Source organism: Macaca mulatta, chromosome 10 (assembly GCF_049350105.2).
Source record: "Macaca mulatta isolate MMU2019108-1 chromosome 10, T2T-MMU8v2.0, whole genome shotgun sequence".
Lineage (NCBI taxonomy): Eukaryota > Metazoa > Chordata > Mammalia > Primates > Cercopithecidae > Macaca > Macaca mulatta.
This window is the reverse complement of record NC_133415.1, coordinates 15699631-15719640: the sequence shown is the minus strand read 5'-3', so window position 1 is coordinate 15719640 and position 20010 is coordinate 15699631. Positions and strand designations below refer to the sequence as shown.

The 20010-nt window shown below is 39.6% G+C and overlaps 1 protein-coding gene and 1 long non-coding RNA gene across 52 annotated transcripts in view; both read right to left on the bottom strand.

Moving 5' to 3' along the window:
• The window catches only part of RBFOX2 (RNA binding fox-1 homolog 2), a 295158-nt gene that overhangs the window by 79152 nt on the left and 195996 nt on the right, over nt 1-20010 (bottom strand).
• On the bottom strand, nt 2221-9864 carry LOC144331748 (uncharacterized). The gene is made up of 3 exons (XR_013399140.1): nt 9772-9864; nt 8922-9052; nt 2221-2279 (listed from the first exon to the last, which is right to left on the bottom strand). It is a non-coding gene; the product is annotated as an uncharacterized LOC144331748 (long non-coding RNA).

Below are 20010 nucleotides of genomic sequence, written 5' to 3'. Positions count from 1 at the left end.
CCATGTGCTTTCTCCCTAGTTTACATGGGATGTAATAAAAAAGAAAGTATGAATCTGAAAGGCAGACTTGAGTTTAAATCCCAATTACACCTCTTACCAGATAGGTTGTTTACTTCACAGGTGGTTGTGAAAATTAATTGAGAGAGCAGGTAAAACTGTTTTGTAACTGATTCTTTAGCATATTTTCTGTTCCTACTGAATTATACTGAATATTATTTAAAAGCTATGCACAGTATTGTAAGAGAACACAGAAATGACCCAAAATATAATTGTCTTCATATTTCTAGGATAATTAAAGTCTGTGCAATCTTAGAAAGACAAGGGTGTATTTTTGTTTATATCTTCTCATTTATTCCTCAACTTCACTCTAATTTTCTCAGTTTGGTCATCTTGAGTCCCACTTATATACATAACCTATTACTGTATTAATTCTAACCAACAGGCTGCAAATTCTAAAAGCTTCTCAATTCCCATACCACATATATGGTCAGAATGGACCATGCACACAAACAGATCAATATTAATTTTATTCATACCATCATAAAAAGAATCACTTCATTATTTAGGTAGAGCATATTCTCACCAGTTTATTACTACTGACAATGTCACTAGTAATTTTTCTAGTGCTGTTTATAAATGGAAATTAATTTTCCAGGATTATAATACAAATAAAATGTTTTTAACTATTTTTATAAATTATATCATTTTGATCCCTTGGGATTTGCTTAGGTGGGCTCAGATTTCAAGCTCTATTTGCCTTTTTTTTGTTTTTGTTTTTTTGTTTTAAAAAAGGAGTACCGGCCGGGCGCGGTGGCTCAAGCCTGTAATCCCAGCACTTTGGGAGGCCGAGACGGGCGGATCACTAGGTCAGGAGATCGAGACCATCCTGGCTAACACAGTGAAACCCAGTCTCTACTAAAAAATACAAAAAAAAACTAGCCGGGCGAGGTGGCGGGCGCCTGTAGTCCCAGCTACTCAGGAGGCTGAGACAGGAGAATGGCCCGAACCCGGGAGGCGGAGCTTGCAGTGAGCTGAGATCCGGCCACTGCACTCCAGCCTGGGCGACAGCGAGACTCTGTCTCAAAAAAAAAAAAAAAAAAAAGGAGTACCTAGGCAAAGGCCTATCATTCTTCTCAGATCTGGTACTAAAAGCAGTGGTTTCTGCCCAGGTGTCTGTGACAAGAGGAAAATAACAGCTATATAACCGTTATCTCAGAAAGATAAGAAGACAACACTGGATTTAAAATCATCTAGGATCAACTTTTTTTAAAAAAAGTAACTCTGTAGAAGAACAGACCAAGAAAATCCAGACAAACAAAATGGATAAACAAACAAAGACAAAACAATGCTCATTTGCTAGACTTAAAGCAAAATTACTCTAGATTCTTAACGTGTACAAATACTTAAACAGTGCTACCCCCAAATTTCCTTCCTTCAGTATCTAAAATATTCTGGTTCTTTTTTTTTAAGTCTAAAGACAACCAAGCTATTGAACTATTCTTAACTTTTTCTTAAAACCACCATAACCTAGAGGAAGAGCTATAAGGTAGGATTGTTTTGCTTTTCTTACCTCAAGGAAGTTTCCCAATTTTAAGTACCCAGAGCAGAAAAAAGTGTTAGTGTCTAATAATCCTGAATACATTTCTGGTAAGTTAGGTAAAAGTAATACATTTTCTCTTTTACAATACATATAAACTACACTCAGAGCCATAAGATGTTAGGCAACTTGTAGGTAAATTTGATGTTGGGAGGAAAAATCTACACAATGAAATCTCCATGTACTCTCCAAATATTTACATTCAGGTTGAATTCCAAGAATTCGCTGTTCACTTGGTTGTTTGGAACTTACTGAATTGCCAAGATCCCAAGGAAGCTCATGGAAACAAATTCCATTATTATATAATAAGGATTACTGTAATAAAAAACCAATCGCCATTGAAGTATTAAGTTTAAGAAAAAATGTTGTCTAATTTTGGGTAAGGAGTTCAGACACATCCATTCCTGCTGCAGTCTCAACAGTAAGATGCAGTAAGAAACTACTTCCATAATACTCAGCTCCTCACACCTATCAACTCATCTTTTACCTTGTTCTTTGAAAAAAAAGATGCCCCTATTTTATTGCATATAACACCCACTCAAGGAACATATTTAGAAATGCACATGTCAAGATCCTTTCCCCATAGATTAGGATTCAGTAGGTTGGAGCAGGGACCCTGGTACTTACTGGTGTAGGTGGTTTGGGTCCCACATTCTGAGAAACACTGATTCAGAGGCTTTAGCTGGCAAAATAGGAGAGAATTATGGTTGCAGCATGCCTCCAGGACATGTCCTGAAGCATCTACACCTTTAGAAGAACAGAGTCAGTTAAGAGATTAAAGAGGGCATAGAGGCCAGGTGCAGTGGCTCCCAAGGTATCCCAGCACCTTGGGAGCCGAGGCATGCGGATCACATGAGGTCAGGAGTTCAAGACCAGCCTGGCCAATATGGTGAAACCCCGTCTCTACTAAAATTACAAAAATAGCCAGGTGTGACGGCACATGCCTGTAATCCTAGCTACTTGGGAGGCTGAAGCATGAGGATCACTTGAACATCGGAGGCAGAGGTTGCAGTGAGCCAGGATCGTGCCACTGCACTCCAGCCTAGACAATAGGGTAAGACTTTGTCTCAAAAAAAAAAAAAAAAAAAAAAAAAGAAAAGAAAAAAGAAAAAAAAGGCAGGGGCATAAATGATGAGAGGAAGGTAACGGTGGCTATAAATGTAAGTTTCCTAAAAGTAGAGGGTTACCTTCTTATATGGAACCTACAGCTAGGAGAATAAACACTGGTTGTTTTCTATAGTGCAAATCTACTGAAACGTAGGCCTCACAACGGATCCTTCTTTTAGCATGGGTATAACTAAAGAATCAGGACCAAAAGATGAGTGTGCTACAGCCATGTAAAGGGGAGACAGAATTCAGGAACATGACCATTACAGTCTTGAGCTCTTATAAACAGACAATTAATAAAATAAATTTTTTTTAAAAACCAGGCAATACAATATACATCCTTGCTTAGAATAACAATAAATGACAGAAGCTGGTATATGTAAATTTAAGGGCAGTTATAGGCTTGGTCAACAAGAATATTGTAAATTTGCCTCCAAATCACTTGTCTTACACACACACACACACACACACACACACACACACACACACACACCTCTTTTAAATTACTCAGAGGGAAAAGCCAGTTCGGTCTTCCCCTTGAGGCTGAGTTTTACAATCTCACAGCAATGAATATTTAAACAGGAAAATAAATATTTCAGAACAAAGTCATTCAAACCTATAGTCTATTAGGTGAAAAGCAACAAACCCTGTAATAGTCTTAATATCTCCAACCTCTTAAAAGCTCTTTCCTCTATTTCTCCTTAAAGAAGTATTTAGAACCTCAAACATTCATGAATCATGTCTTCCACTGGCAACAACAGACAGCAAGAACTACTCTGGTTCAGTTACCTGCTTCCTTGGAAATGGAAGGCCCTTACACACAATTAATAGTTAAATGTCTATTCTATTCAATGTAATCAGTGATTTACACAATCTATGGAAAATTATTCTTTTTCTCAACCACACTTTTCACTACAATCTAAATTAATTTATTATTTATTTTGTCATCATGGACAATTAAGTTTGCATCTTCCACTGGAATAGCCTTAAAAATAGTCACAGCCAGGTGGGGTTGCTCACACCTGTAATCCCAGCACTTTGGAAGGCCCAGGTGGGAGGACGGCTTGAGGCCAGGAGTTCAAGACCAGCCTGGGCAATATAGCGAGACCCTATCTCTACAAAAAAATTTTTTTTAAATAGCCAGGTGTGGTGGCATGTGCCTGTAGTACTAGCTACTCAGGAGGCTGAGGTGAGAGGACCACTTGGGCCCAGGAGTTTGAGGCTGCAGTGAGCCTGGATCATACCACTGTACTCCATCCTGAGTGACAGAGAGGGACCATGTCTCTAAGGAAAAAACAAAACAAAGAAATAGTTGTAACTCAGGTTCCAAATAAAACACTGGCAAGGTACTAGAGTGTTTTCTGAATTACAAAATATTTAATTATGCGTTATAAATGTTATTAGGCATTCTGTTGTAGTCTACCTCTTTAAAATAGAAAATTCACATTATAAACATAGAGTAACAGAGAAAAATTTTCCCTATCCCTTTCCCAGAACAAAACACATTTTGTCTACAACCATGGTTACATGGTGGCTTATATATTCTCTAATCATTTAACAAGCAAAGTCCCTAAGTCAACCAGGGACTGAATCATAAACTTCATCATAGCTTCCTCACCAAATGAAGTGATGATGAGCACATAACAGGTGCCCTTTAGAAAATGCCTGGTAATTGAATTAACCAGGTAATTGAATACCTGCTTCTGCAGTATAAGTCTAAAAAAAGATAGGAACCATTCTCTCAATAGCTTTACCAACTCTGCCAGGGACGTCACCACAATATAAATAATCATTCTATGAAAATATATATAAGGCTATATGTGAGAGTCCACATTATGTACTATGGGGAATTAAAAGAAAAATGAGCCGCTGTTCTCACCTAGGCTATCTACATAATCTTTTTTGGTTTTAAAGAGTTCAGCTTTATTTTAACTTAACCTCAACTTCCAATGAACCTCCAATGAACTCTCCAAGCAGCTGCCAGAATGATCTTTCTAAAATAAAACCTAAATCTGATAGTTAATTTATCTTCTTAGAATCCTAGCCTCCCAGTGTTTACAGTCTCAAGTCCAAACACCTTTGCATGGAAGTCATGCCTCTTGCACACTTCATCTATTCAGCTTCAACTCTTGCCATTAAATATTTATTGAGTATCTATCGTGTGTTAGATATTCTGTCGTAGCTGCTGAGGAAACAACGGTGATTAGAAAGCCAAAGTCCCTGCCCTTATGGAGTTTACATTCTAGTAGGAAGAGACAAATAATAAATCGGCAAGCAAAACAATAAACATTTGGTGTGCTACAGAGAAAAAATAAGAGGAGGGTATCAGGGTATTGGGCTGGAGAGACAGAGAATTTCCTTTTTCTACGGGTGGTATGGAAAGGTAACACTGATCATACTTTTTTAGAAATTAAGGCAACAAGTCATATGTGCATCTGGATGGAAGAAGACTCCAGACAAAGGGAACACAAATGCAAAGTCCCACAGGCAAAAACACAAGTAGCTCATTCTAAGAACTAGGAACATGGAGGCCTTGGAAACCTATGTGATAACACTGGTGTAAGCATGAACAGAGTGGCAGGAGATGAAGTGAGAAAGGTAGCCGTGGGGAAAGACGATATTGACAGAATTCCTGTAAAGCTTACAACCACTGCAGGGATGTTAGCTTTTACACTCCACTGAGAGTTCTGAGCAGAGAAGTGTGGTCAGAATTAGGTTTTAAATGTACCACTCGGCAAAGGCAAAGGCAGGGAGCCCTGTTGGGAGGCGACCCTGATAATTCACCTGAGATGAGGAGGGTTTGGCACAGGTGGTAATCTAATGTGTGTCGAATGCTGAAAAACACCATGTACTATTTCACCTTCCAGTTTATTTGCACATAGTATTATTTCTGCTTAGAAAGCTTTTCTCCTTTCTACTAATCAGGCTAATACGTACACAATCTTTAATATGTATTTGGGCATTTACTCCTCTCTAGAGGTTTCTGATTCACTCAAATAGGGGGAAAAAATCATTCCTTCCTCCTCCCTTCCCCAGTCTAATACTTAACTCTATTGTGGTACTTATATTCAATTACAATTATCTGCTTACATATGTATTGTCTTTACAGAACATGAACTTGTTGAGGACAGGTAATTGTCCAGATCTAATTCATCCAGTGGCTGCCTTAAAAGCCCTCAATAAGTATTTGTTAAAGAAATAAAAGATGTTTCAACCTAGTAGAGTATATAAGCAAACACAAAGTTTTGTTATAACAAAAATGATATGGTTACAGAAAGCAACCAACACTCAGCATCGGGAAACAAAGGTGATATGAGGTAGGGAAGACAAAGAGATTCATTAGGATGCCACAAACTTTGAAGGGACTTTATACTAAAGCTATGAACTACATACAATAGGCACAGTGAGTGAGACATAGATTGGGGGGCCCAAGCGAAGACAATCCAAAGGCAGAATTGGCAGAACCTGGCAACGGGTAAGAGTGAGGAGAAGACTACTAGATTTCAACCTCAAGGTACTGTATGCTAATGAGGAGTGAGCAAGAAAGAGTGGGAAAGGAGAAAGGATCAATTCTAGTAGTCCAAGATGTTCCTGATATAAACTAATTAGATTCTACTTTTTCTTTTTTTTTTTTTGAGACGGAGTCTCGCTCTGTCACCCAGGATGGAGTGCGGTGGCCGGATCTCTGCTCACTGCAAGCTCCGCCTCCCGGGTTTACGCCATTCTCCTGGCTCAGCCTCCCGAGTAGCTGGGACTACAGGTGCTCGCCACCTCGCCCGGCTAGTTTTTTGTACTTTTTAGTAGAGACGGGGTTTCACCGTGTTAGCCAGGATGGTCTCGATCTCCTGACCTCGTGATCCGCCCATCTCGGCCTCCCAAAGTGCTGGGATTACAGGCTTGAGCCACCGCGCCCGGCTAGATTCTACTTTTTCATATTTGAAGTTCATTCTGTTTTCTAAATGCATTCTAAAACATCTTTGATAGTTATTTCCAGGGTGTTTTGGTAACTCATTTTTCCTTTTTAAATTTGATTTTTTAATATTTATCAAATTAATACAAGCACATAATAGCAAATCAAATAGGTAAGAAGAGCTTATGATGAAAAGCAGCAGTAACCTGGCCAGGCGTGTTGGCTCATGCCTGTAATCTCAGCACTTTGGGAGGCCAAGGAGGCCTGCCTGTGGTCAGGAGTTCGATACCAGCCTGGCCAACATGGTGAAACCCCATCTCTACTAAAACTATTAGCAAGGTGTAGTGGAGGGCGCCTGTAATCCCAGCTACTTGGGAGGCTGAGGCAGGAGAATTGCTTGAACCTGGGAGGTGGAGGTTGCAGTGAGCCGAGATCGCGCCAGCCACTGCATTCCAGCCTGGGCGACAGAGTGAGATTCCGCCTCAAAAAAAAAAAAAAAAAAAAAAAAGCAGTAGTTTCCTATCCTTCCCTCTGTCAGTCCTTTGAGGACTGACCCTCTTTTAATAGTTCCTTAAAAGGCGGAGGTTCCCAGGCCAGAGCTGCCATTAGGGATTACTGACTCCTCTGACCACTCCCAGGCTTTGGCAACACATGCTCAGTACAGACCTGATCTGCCCACAGGACAGCAGGACCTGGCCTCCTCTCCTGAGGCCACTGAAGGAAGGGGTCAAGTGAGTTAACTGTTTGTATGGCAAACTTTGACCAAGAGGGGGAGGGGCAGGAAATGGGAGGAAACCATAAACACCTCTTCACACCTTCTTTGGATGGAAAGGACAGAGAAGCAATAGCTCTACACAACCTTCCTGAAGACTTCCAGTAAAACTAAGCAATCAGCAAGGCCTATTACAAAGACAGGGCCAGCCTTTCTGCCTTCTTTCCCTCCTGCTTTCCTGAGATGGTACTCCCCAATAAAGTGTTAGTGGGTAAGGTTTTTGTTTCAGGCTCAGTTTTCTAGAGAACACTAGCTAAGAACACAGTCTATGACTTCTGTCTTGTATTTTCCATTTTGGTGACTTAAACCTCTACTTTTTGGGAACATCTCCAACTCTATTTGGCTATCCTTCTACTGTGTGCTTTCTATTGACAATAATGCTCTAAATCTCCTTTTGTATTCTCTAATTGTTTCCTTTTCATTATATCTAGTATTGGTTTTATAAATGCGTATTTTAGTTAGAAGATTCCTTTAAAGTTCTCTTCTGTTTCCTGCATTATTTGTTGCCCCTAGGTTCAGGTTTTCTTTTTGTTTCTTCTGGTCTCTTTCATGCTAAAAGTTCCTCTCAGACTTCTAATGATCCTCACGCACTGGTAACCCAGGTAAAAGGACTTGTTAGCTAGTATGAGTTTCCTCTGTGAATTTGCTTTCCGATTAGATCTCTCTTTGGAATTAAAATTCTAATGGGAACTCAGTATAAGACAGAGAAGAGCATGTCACTGGCAGGCTTTGTTTTAGTGTAAGCCACTAGCAAAGTGCAAAATGCCATCCCCCTAAATATGAGACTAAAGGAAGGGGTGCCAATATCTAACACACACACAAAATTAAATTTCCCCAAACATTCTGATCAACTTCTTTGGAGACAAACACTGTTTCATGTTTTATTTTTCCTTTGGGTTTTCTTTTTTTTTTTGAGAGAGAGAGTCTTGCTCTGTCGTCCAGGCTGGAGTGTGCAGTGGCACAATCCCGGCTCACTGCAACTTCCGCCTCCCGGGTTCAAGTAATTCTCCTGCCTCAGCCTCCCAAGTAGCTGGGATTACAGGCACCCACCACCACACCCAGCTAATTTTTGTATTTTTAGTAGAGACGGGGTTTCACCATGTTGGCCAGGCTGGTCTCGATCTGACCTCAGGTGATCCACTCGCCTCAGACTCCCAAAGTGCTAGGATTACAGGCATTAGCCACCGCGCCCGGCCTTGTTTTTCCTTTGTTAATGCTAGAGAAAGGGGGTGGCATAGTATTTGCTGACTACTGCCCCTGGGAAGGGGTTGGAAAGGCTCTGTCAGTGCCAGGTAACTGAGCTATCCCCTAAATAAACACTGAATTCCTGCTTTCTGTCTCTTTTTCATTTTTGCTCACAGAGCTCCCATGGGTTCCCCCTAGGCAGACTGGCTTCCACACCACTAGCAAGCAGCCTCCTTGTATTCACTGACAGGCATCTGTTTATTCTCCATTTCATCCCTCAATTGGTCCTCATTAGCTTTAGCTTTTCCAGAAATTTAGTAACTCTCTTGTTTATTAGTGTTACATCTCACCTTTTTCTATTTGCTATTGCTGATTTATTTTTTGTACTTCTGTACTGTTATTTCAGTGGAGTCTTATAAGAGATGTGAGGCAAATGAAAGCATCTATCTATCATCTTCACCCAGAAGTCATGATTTATTTTCTGCAAAACAAGATTTCAACCATAAATGAGTTCTGTTAATTCCAGTTTCCTGTATAGATTTGAGAAAGGTGAAATAACTATTAAACATTTATGTTTCTTTAAAAAAAACCTTTAACAACTCGAAGATTTATTAAAAGAAAATTAGAGAAGATTAAAAGGAAAATAAAGTGTTTACTACAATTTTTGAAACCGCCTGGGTACTTATGCTTTAATAAATTAGACACATTTAAATTACAGGAAGCAAAGCCACTCAGAGAAGGATCAAAACTAAATATGTGGCCAGACGCAGTGGCTCACGCCTATAATCCCAGCACTTTGGGAGGCCGAGGCGGGTGGATCATGAGGTCAGGAGATCAAGACCAGCCTGGCCAACATGGTGAAACCCCATCTCTACTAAAGATACAAAAAATTAGCCAGGTGTGGTGGTGCACACCTGTAATCTCAGCTACTCGGGAGGCTGAGGCAGGAGAATCGCTTGAACCCAGGAGGCGGAGGTTGCAGTGAGCCGAGATCACGCTATTGCACTCCAGAATGGGCAACAGGATGAGACCCCATCTCAAAAAAAAAAACCTAAATATGTGCTGTAAGTCACAGTCCTAATGCCATCTACAAATACACCCAGCATTATGTGCTAAACATTATTTGAAATCCTTACAAACAGAAAAGATTTGCAAGGGTCTAACTACTCTCAGAAACAAAAGAAAAAATCAAGTAGTTACCAGTTAGAATGCCTAATTTTTCATCTCCCTCCTTCTTCATGAAAGGAATAGTGGCCCAGATCAGAATGCAGTCTAAAGAGGAAAACAATTCCCGTTACCGCATTGATCTCTAGCAAATGGATCAATAAGGCATGCCATGGACTCTGATCCTTCAGTCAGGAATGGCAATGAAATGTAAACCAGTGATTGCAACATTGAATCCTTCATCACAATGAGGCCAGCCTAGAGAAGAAACTGGAGTCCTATGTTAGAAGTAGTCATCAAAAATGCTATTATAAACAGACTGTTACTACTGAACAGGAAAACCTATCTCATCTTAAGAAAGGTGGCCTGCGGAAGACAGAACTAGGGGGATACCTGAAACCGCTAATAAAAGAACCAAAAAGAAGCCATCCATACTTAATAGTTGTTTGGTAATGAAAATGTTTGTAGTTTTCACTCCACATTTCCTGTGAAAGTCAAGTCAATGCTAAACAAACAGGGCATACTTTAAAAAATAATAAAAGGACCTATCTATTTCTTTTCTTTACTTATAATCTTCCTCACTTGAAACTTCATTATCATTATCAATTAAATCAACTACACTATCCAGCTTCATTCAAGAATAATTTTCTAGGCCGGGCGTGATGGCTTCCGTTTGTAATCCCAGCACTTTGGGAGGCTGAGGTGGGTGGATCACATGAGGGGTCAGGAGTTCGAGACCAGCTTGGCCAATATAGCAAAACCCTGTCTCTACTAAAAATACAAAAATTAGTCAGGCATGGTGGCATGTGCCCGTAGTCCCACCTACTCAGGAGGCTGAGACAGGACAATCACTTGAACCTGGGAGGCGGAGGTTGCAGTGAGCCATGATCTCACCATTGCACTCCAGCCTGGGCAACAGAATGAGACTCCACCTCAAAAAAAAAAAAAAAAAAAAAAGAATTAACTAAGATCATATATAAAAAATTCTTTGCTTTTGGCTAAAAAAAAAAAAAAAAAAAAAAAAAGATAATAATTACCACTATTAATGTGAAAGAATAAGAAAAAATAGGAAGCATACATAGTCCAAAATATAAATGCTAACAGCTGAGTTATAAGTTCTCCATGTTCTTTTTCATATGAACAGTCACATCAATACAAATATGAGGGGAAAAATCACGTTCTTCTTACTAAAGATTGCACAGAAGAGATAGGCTAAGTAAAATTAAACAAACCTCCCCCCTCTGCATTTCCTGTTTTTCCAAAATGTCCCCTGGTTCCTCAGGAGGGAAAACTTTAAAGCATATATAGTAGCCTCCTTTCTCTACAGGGGTATGCTCCAAGACTCTCAGTGGATTCCTAACACTGCAGACAGCACTGAACCCTCATCTACTGTTTTTTTCCCTATACATACCTAACTATGAGAAAGTTTAACTTACAAATCAGGCACAGTAAGAGAATAACAACAATACTAATAGTAACATAGAACCATTATAACAATATACTGTAATAAAAGTTCCCTGAATGTGGTCACTTTCTTGCTCTCTCTCAAAATACCATACCTTAGAATTTTCAGACTATGGTTGATCATGGGTAACTGAAACCATGAAAAGGGACACCGTGGATGGGGGGATTACCTTACTGAGATAAGCTTTTTGTCACAGTTGCTCTATATTAGCAACCAACAGTCAGGTGACCATTTTAACTGAAGTTAAGAAAGCTCTAAACAATGCCATCTACTTCTTTAGTTCCACAATGCATTCCCATTGAAATCTATAATCTGATTATCATTTAAATAGCAATGACTCAAAGAGTCTAAATATTGCTTATTGAGGTTTTCTAAGGTTCCATCAAGTTTGCAGCAGTGGTCATCATTTTCACATTCCGGAGTGCCCCTATTTTCTACACTGTTTAACACAGTGAACAAATAGTACTTTGAATTTTCTCCCTCCCTATTCTGCAAGATTCGCAAGGGCAGGTAATACATCGGAAAAAAGGATGCTTCTCTTTTTCCGCAAGACCACAAATCACACCAAACTACAAAACCATGGAAACTTTATTTTTCCTGTGTTCTTGCTTAGGTATTTCTGCTAAATGACTTTTTTTTACCCCCATTAATTTTATCAATCCTAGACTCTCTGAAACTATCCTACCACTAAACCTCACTCAATAATAAAGAATTTGATTCTAGTTTCAGACAATGTCTTGTATAACTCGTATACACACATACACACACAACAATGCCATAGCCATTCTTCTCATGCCTTCCACTTCTGCCAAACTTCTCAAACTCTTTCCTCACATAAGCTTCTAACAACACTTTATTGACATCATTTTCACGTAATTTACCATATTCCACCTTCTAGTATAATTACTTACACATCTTATGCATTCTTCCCTAATACTCCTTGAAATGAACTGTTCAACTCATTTTCAATCATAAATTTAAAATATATTCAATGAGACACTGCTTAATTTTCTTTTAAAAGTATGTGTTCACTCTTCGGCTTTCAATCAAGATGGAGTAACAAGAACCACATTTAAGGCCAGGTGCGGAGGCCAAGGCAGGCAGATCACCTGAGGTCAGGAGTTTGAGTCCAACCTGGCCAATGTGGTGAAACCCTATCTCTACTAAAAATACAAAAATTAGCAGAGCGTAGTGGCACATGCCTGAAATCTCAGCTACTTGGGAGGCTGAGGCAGGAGAACTGCTTGAGCCTGGGAGACGGGGGTTACAGTGAGCCAAGATTGCGCCACTGCACTCCAGCCTGGCCGACAGAGTGAGACTCTGTCTTAAAAAAAACCAAAAAAAAAAAAAAAACCCAAAAAAAACCAATTTATCTTTCTACCTGAAACTACTAAAAAAAACACAAAATACATGAAACAACAGCACTTAAGACATTGTCTAGAAGGCAAGGAAAGACAGAGATTCCTCAGTCAGGAAACAAGCAAGTTGAGCTTTACAACTGCCCCAACTTATCACATGGGTAAAGTTTCCAGGCTGTGGCAGAGAAGGAGGGACCCAGGCAGAACCTGGTGGGTTCCATGAATTGAGAAGATAGAACTAGAAGTCTGGAGAAGCCAAGACAGCACAGGGGACGGTACTGGAGAAAGCTGCAGACAGAAAGGGAGCTCTAAAGATCTCAAGTACTCAACTGAGTGCTGACTGCCACATCTATGTGTGAAACTTCCAGAGGCTGGGGAAAGAACCACTTGAAAGAAATACAGGCAACAGTACTAGGAGCTCACACAGTGCCAAGAATAAGCCTGTTCTTAACAGCCAGAGTGGAAAACCTAATGATTTAAGGAGCGTCGATTAGAGTCTTAAACAGAGTCTTGCCTCAGTGGCCAGAAAAATTAACCAGAGACTAAACACAGCTCTAGTCCTGTCTAACAAAGCTTAAAAAACAAGACCTGAGGTTGGGCGTGTGGCTCATGCCTGTATAAATCCCAGCACTTTGGGAGGATGAGGCGGGCGGATCACGAGGTCAGGAGATAGAGACCATCCTGGCTAACACAGCGAAACCCCATCTCCACTAAAAACCCAAAAAATTAGCTGGGCGTGTTGGCACGCACCTGTAATTCCAGCTACTCGGGAGGCTGAGGCAGGAGAATCACTTGAACCCGGGAGGCAGAGGTTGCAGTGAGCCGAGATTGCACCACTGTACTCCAGCCTGGGTGACAGAGCGAGACTGTCTCAAAAAACAAACGAACAAACAAAACAAACAAACAACCCAAGACCTGAAAGGATCAAACTTTTTCTAAGAAACTTAGTTGTGCTGTAAAGCTCAAGAATATTTACAGAAATAAAAAATTATCTAGCATCCAACAAGATAAAATTCACAATGTCTGGCATCCAATCAAAAATTACCAGGCATGCAAAGAAGCAGGAAAAATACAACACATAATGCTGAGAAAAATAAATTAATCACAACTCACCGAGAACTAATACATACGTTAGAATTAGCAGATGAGGACATTAAAACATTTGTGTCCCATACGTTCAAGATAAAAAAGGAAAAAAGGGAAAAAATGAACATGCTAAGAAGAGACATGAGAGGTGTGAAAAAGACCCACATTAAATTCTAGAGATGAAAACTATAATCTGAGATTTAAAAAACACATACACACCCACTGGATTGGATTAATGGCAGACTAGACGTTGCAGGGAAAAAAAGGTAAGTACATTTGATGTTACCATATAGAAGCTATCCAAAAAGAAACAGAGAGAGGGAGGGAAAAAGACCTAAAAGAACAGTGAGCCTTGAAAATGACATAGAATGGCTGGTTAGGATCTGCTACATATCTGCGATAACAAGTTTTCAAAAGTAGTATGTAAAGAATCTAACTCTTGGCCATCTTGAGTGGAAGGCAAAGCAGAGAGGAAGATGACTATGCTCAATATACCATATTTGGTATACTTGCCATGGGTTGCCAATCCCTAAGATTTCATTGTCACCTTCCACTTCTCTTTCTCTGTCATGCTCTTTCCCCAGTTGCGGGAGTCATGCCCTTCTTCCTTCCTGCCTGACTTCCCAGGAGGCTAGAGCTCCTATGCCATTTACCGTCATACACACAGGTTTCCACCTCCACTAGAACATCTATACTACAAGAGTTTCCTGTGTCCCTCAAATAGTTTATTCCAAAATCTTCCCAATCTTCTAGCTATGTAAAGCATGTATTTCCCAAACTACATGTGTGTTAAGTATTAACTGATTTAAATAATAAGCATTAGGTTATAAGTGACTACCCAATTTAACTCTCCCATTCAACATTTCAAAAGAGGACCCTATCAATGAATTAGCAAGTTAAAAATCATTAATTAACTCAAAAGAATATTTGCCAGATGCTAACACTGGTGATATAGTCCCAATCCTGAAAGAAACTGTAGTCTGATGGAAAAAAACAGAAATACACTCGCAATTACAGTACTGTATAAGCTATAAGAACAATGCATATAGAATGCTACTGAAGCACAGAGGGACAACTCTGTGAGACAGAAAGATTTCTGAAGTAGGTGAAGTCTAAGCTGAATCTTTAAAGACAAATTAATCACATGGGAGAAAAATGCATTCTGGCCCAAAATAATAAATAATAGTCATGTGTCACTTGATGACAGGGATATGTTCTGAGAAATGTGTCCTTAAGCAAGTGTGTCTTTGTGTGAACATCACACAGTGTACTTACACAAATTTAGATGGTATTGCCTACTACACGACTAGAATATATGGCGTAGCCTATTGCTCCTAGGCCACAAATTTGTAGAGCATGTGACTATACTGAATACTGTAGGCAAGTATAACCCAAACCTAAGTATGTGTGTATCTCAATATAGAAAAGGGACAGTGAAAATAGAGTATTATAATCTTATGGAACCATTATTGTGTAGGCAGTCTGTCACTGACCCAAATGTTGTTATATAGCTGATAACTAACATGAAAAATGTATTTTTTTTAAAATATGAAAATGTATACAAAAAGCAAGAAGGTATAAAATACAGCATATAGATGGAGAAAGGAAGTAAAGAAGAAGAATCTTCGTATTTTCTGGGGCTGGGGAAATAAGAGAGCAAATCAGGGGATTCATTCTATTGTAATAGGGATCCATGATGACCTGCCAGAACCACTCAAAACTGTCTCTCTGTCATGAAGCTATACGGGAAAACTTTACCTACGCTATAAAGGAAATTGCGAGGTCCTGTATCCCTCTAAGTCAGGGATCAGCAAACTATAGCTTGTGGTTCAAAGCCAGCCCTCCACCTACTTTTATATAACCTGCAACTTAAGCATGCTTTTACGTTTTTAAATAGTTAAAAGAGGCTAGGCGCAGCAGCTCACGCCTGTAATCCCAGCACTTTGGGAGGCCGAGGTGGGCGGATCACAAGGTCGGGAGATTGAGACCATCCTGGTTAACATGGTGAAATCCTGTCTCTCCTAAAAATACAAAAAATTAGCCAGCCATGGTGGCGGGCACCTGTAGTCCCAGACACTCAGGAGGCTGAGGCAGAATGGCGTGAACCCGGGAGGCGGAACTTGCAGTGAGCCGAGATTGCACCACTGCACTCCAGCCTGGAGGATAGTGTGAGACTGTCTCAAAAATAAAAATAAAAATAAAGTTGAAAGAATCATATTTTGTGACACATAAACATTACATGGAATTTAAATTTCAGTGTCCATAAATAGTTTTACTGGAACACAGCTATAACTAACCATTCATTTACTTACCATCTATAGCTTCTTCAGTGCTTCATCAGCAAAGCTGGGTAGTTGTGATAGAAACAACACAGCTTGCAAAGCCAAAATTGTTTACTATCTGGCCCTTCACAGAAAAAGTTCATGGATCTTTGCTCTAAGTTAAGAGTCTTTTCAAAACCCAATCTCCTTCACTTAAGTCCCAGTTTGTCTCTTCCAAACTTCTTACAAGGAATCATAATTAACATTAGGAAAAAAGAATACAGTTGTATCATCTGTGGACATAAAAGCATTCATTTATAATATCGTAAAATAATCACTGACTTCCATTACTCAGTGACAGTAACCTTTGAGGGATCAGGGCAAGACTCAGAGATTAAAAGACAGGTAGATTCCTGCCAATCAGCTGAGAGCATGCTTTATAGTGGACAGAAAAACAATATTCTATTTATTCTTTTTAGGAGTTCAAGGTATTATCCCTTCATTTTTGGAACTGTAAATTGCCAACACTACTAGATGTTCAATACGCTATACAAACTGACTAAAGCCAGTTGTACGCAATGGCTCATGCCTGTAATCCCAGCACTTTGGGAGGTCAAGGCAGGTGGATCACCTGAGGTCAGGAGTTCAAGATCAGTCTGGCCAACATGGTGAAACCCTAACTCTACCAAAAAATACAAAAATTAGCTGGGCATGGTGACACACACCTGTAGTCCTAGCTACTTGGGAGGGTGAGGCAGGATAATCACTTGAACTCAGTAGGCAGAGGTTGCAGTGAGCCAAGATCATGCCACTACATTCTAGCCTGGGCGAAAGAGTGAGACCCTGTCTCAAAAACAACACAAAAAAGAAACTGACTAAAGCCAAACATGTTATCATAAAACAACATTTATAACAAAGATATGATACTTAATACTCATAACTGTAAAATGATGTTTGCCAAATGCTGGGAAGGAGGCAGGGGATGGAGAGAGGTTGGTTACTGGGTACAAAAACACAGTTAGAATAAATAAGTTCTTGGCCAGGCGCGGTGGCTCACACCTGTAATCCCAGCACTCTGGGAGGCAGAGGTGGGCAGATCACTTGAGGTCAGGAGTTCGACAGCAGCCTGGCCAACATGGTGAAATGCTGTCTCTACTAAAATTACAAAAATTAGCTAGGCGTGGTGGCGTGCACCTGCAGTCCTAGCTACTTTGGAGGCTGAGGCAGGAGAATCACTTGAACCCAGGAGGTGCAGACTGCAATGAGCCGAGATCTGAGCCAAGATCGCACCACTGCACTCTGGCCTGGGCAATAGAGTGAGACTCAGTCTCCAAAAAAAAAGAAGAAGAAAAAGAAGAGGAAGAGGAAGTGGAAGCGGAAGTTGAAGTTCTAATATTCGACACACAGTGACTATAGTTAACAATAATTTATTATGTATTTCAAAATAGCTAGAAGGGGAGATGTGAAATATTCTCTATACAAAGAAATGATAAATATCTGAGGTGATGGGTATCCTAATTACTGATTTGATCATTACACATTGTATGCATGTATAAAATATCATAAGTACTCCATAAATATGTATAATTATGTACCAATAAAACTTAAAAAGTAATCATAATTGATATTTTTACTTAGCAATTAGACATAAATGATAAATCATCCATATAAATTAATGCAATTAGTCCAGGACAGTCAGTAAACATTCTGGAAACCGTATGTTTTCATATCTATGAGGAATAATTCAAGGAAGTAGGAAAAATAAGCAAGGCAACAGAAGATTAAAGGGAACATTCAGCAGTATCTTCAAATATTTGGATTTTATGTAGAAGACATGAAACCACTCAATGTAACTCCAGATGAGAAATCGAGAAGGAATGAGAAGACAATAATGAAAACAGATTTCAGCTCATAAAGAACACTTTTCTACTTTTCATGGCCAACAATGGAACTATTTATCTTATGAGGCTCACAGTATAATGGAAGAGCATGTGAATTTGGGACTAAATAGATCTCCAGTTTGAAACCTATCTCTCTCTGTTTCCAGAGTCACCAGGTTGCCTGACCTCTAGAATCTCAAAGTCTCATGCAAAAAATGGGAAAAACCTCACCTACCTCAAAGATGACTGACCAGTGATACATAATGTGAATAGTTATGTTTGTAAATGTGCTATGTATGTAAAATTGACTGGCACAGAGTAGGTAAGCAAAACCAAAAACTTATTTTAATAACAGTCATTATTAGTGGTGGTTAAGAACAGAAATGCTGGAGCCAAACTCCTTGGGTTTCCTAATTTCTACAACATGGACATTAACAGTACTGCTGAGTAAGTAGATAAGGCTGCTGAGTGGAATAAATGTCCTAAAATATGTAAAGCACTTAAGACAGTGCTTAATGCACAGTATGTACTCTGCATTATTATTTAGTATTATTATTAGACAATATTAATATTTTTATCATAAAATAATATATACTTTATTACATATTATAATAATGAAGCCATTTTATTCAACAATGAATTCCGTTACTGCAAGTGTTTTATCAAAGTCTTAAGTCAGGGATGGAAATTTCAGAAATGAATCAGAGTCTCAACTAAATTAATTTATTCACACATTCAACAAATATTTACTGAATACCCAATACCTACAAGGGGTAGCATACAGTGGCTAAGAATACCAATTTCTAAGCCAGTCTGTCTAGATATCATTCCCCACAAGATATCTTAGCAGCTGTCTGAACTTGGGCAAGTTACTTAACCATCATATGCCTAGTTTCCTCTTTTGTACAATGGAGATAACACAGGGTTACTGAGAGGACTCAATGAGTTAATGAGGGTAAAGTGCTTAGAACAGTATCTGATATTAATGCATCATCAGCAGATATAAAGATTAGCTATTTTTATTATGACTATGTGCCGGGCACTGTTCTACACACTGGGAATACAACAGACTGCTGACGAGGATCCTGATCTCAGGGAGCTTCTGTTCAGGGTTGGGGAGGAGACAGACAACAAACACATAACAATCAATGATAAGAACTAAAATCAGTGACAAGTGAAGAAAAAGCAGAATGAAGGTAGGAGTGACGAGGGAGTGCTGGTTTAAGCTAGGAAAGTTAAGGGAAAGGTCTCCCTTGAGAAGAAATATTCGAGAGTAGAACAAACCACATGGGTACCAGTGGGAAGAGCATTTTGGGCACGCAGCAAAGCAGAAGGGTCCTAAGAAGGAGGGTCTCAGGTATGTTAAGAGAAGAGCAAAGAGGCCAGGGTCATTAGAATGAAATACAGCAAGAAAAGGATGGCAGGAGATGAGGCTGGAGAGACAGCCAGATTTCTGATCATGCAGGGTCACAGGATTTTATTCAGAGACTGAAGGGGAGCAACTGCAAGGTATAAACACAGGAATGACAAAATCAGACTTGCATTTTAAATGACTCACTCTGGCAATGACCTCTAATGAATTAGTTTCCTGAATTTAATCATTCTAATAGTAATAGAGAAACATGTAAGAGTCTGGGAAATAGACACAATACATCGTGATGGCAGAATGCAGCATTTCTGACCGCCTAGAAGAGGCTGAACACTGGAGCCCGCTAAGAAGGGTGCTACAATCAAAAGAGCAAAATATTTACTGCAGGGGAGCCTTCTATTTGTGCCTGGCAGATTTCACATACAAAATGTTGGGAGGAAACGTTCAAAAAAGATTTGACAGTGGTTTGGAAATGTTGAAAACAAAGAGTGAGGAATTATGACTTCAGAAGGGAACGTGTGGGATACCAATAATGTCAGATCCCAGAGAGGAACGGTATACCAGAAGGAGACCAGGGTGGGTAAAGGGTGCTGTAGCATCTAGTATGACTGGTTCCCAGAAACTATCTGTCTATTATAAACAGATGTCCAAGAAACAATCCCTAGGTAAGGAATTCCATGATGAAAAGTTCAAATTTGAGAGAGATAAAATTGTTTGCATATGGCAATCTGTGTAGATCAGAGTGTGGAATTTCTCAGGGGAGAATAGAAAACTGGAGGAACAAAACCAGGAATTTGAGCTTACGCCTTATCACTGAGAGGAATGAGGAATGTCATTACCGTTCAATATGAAGATG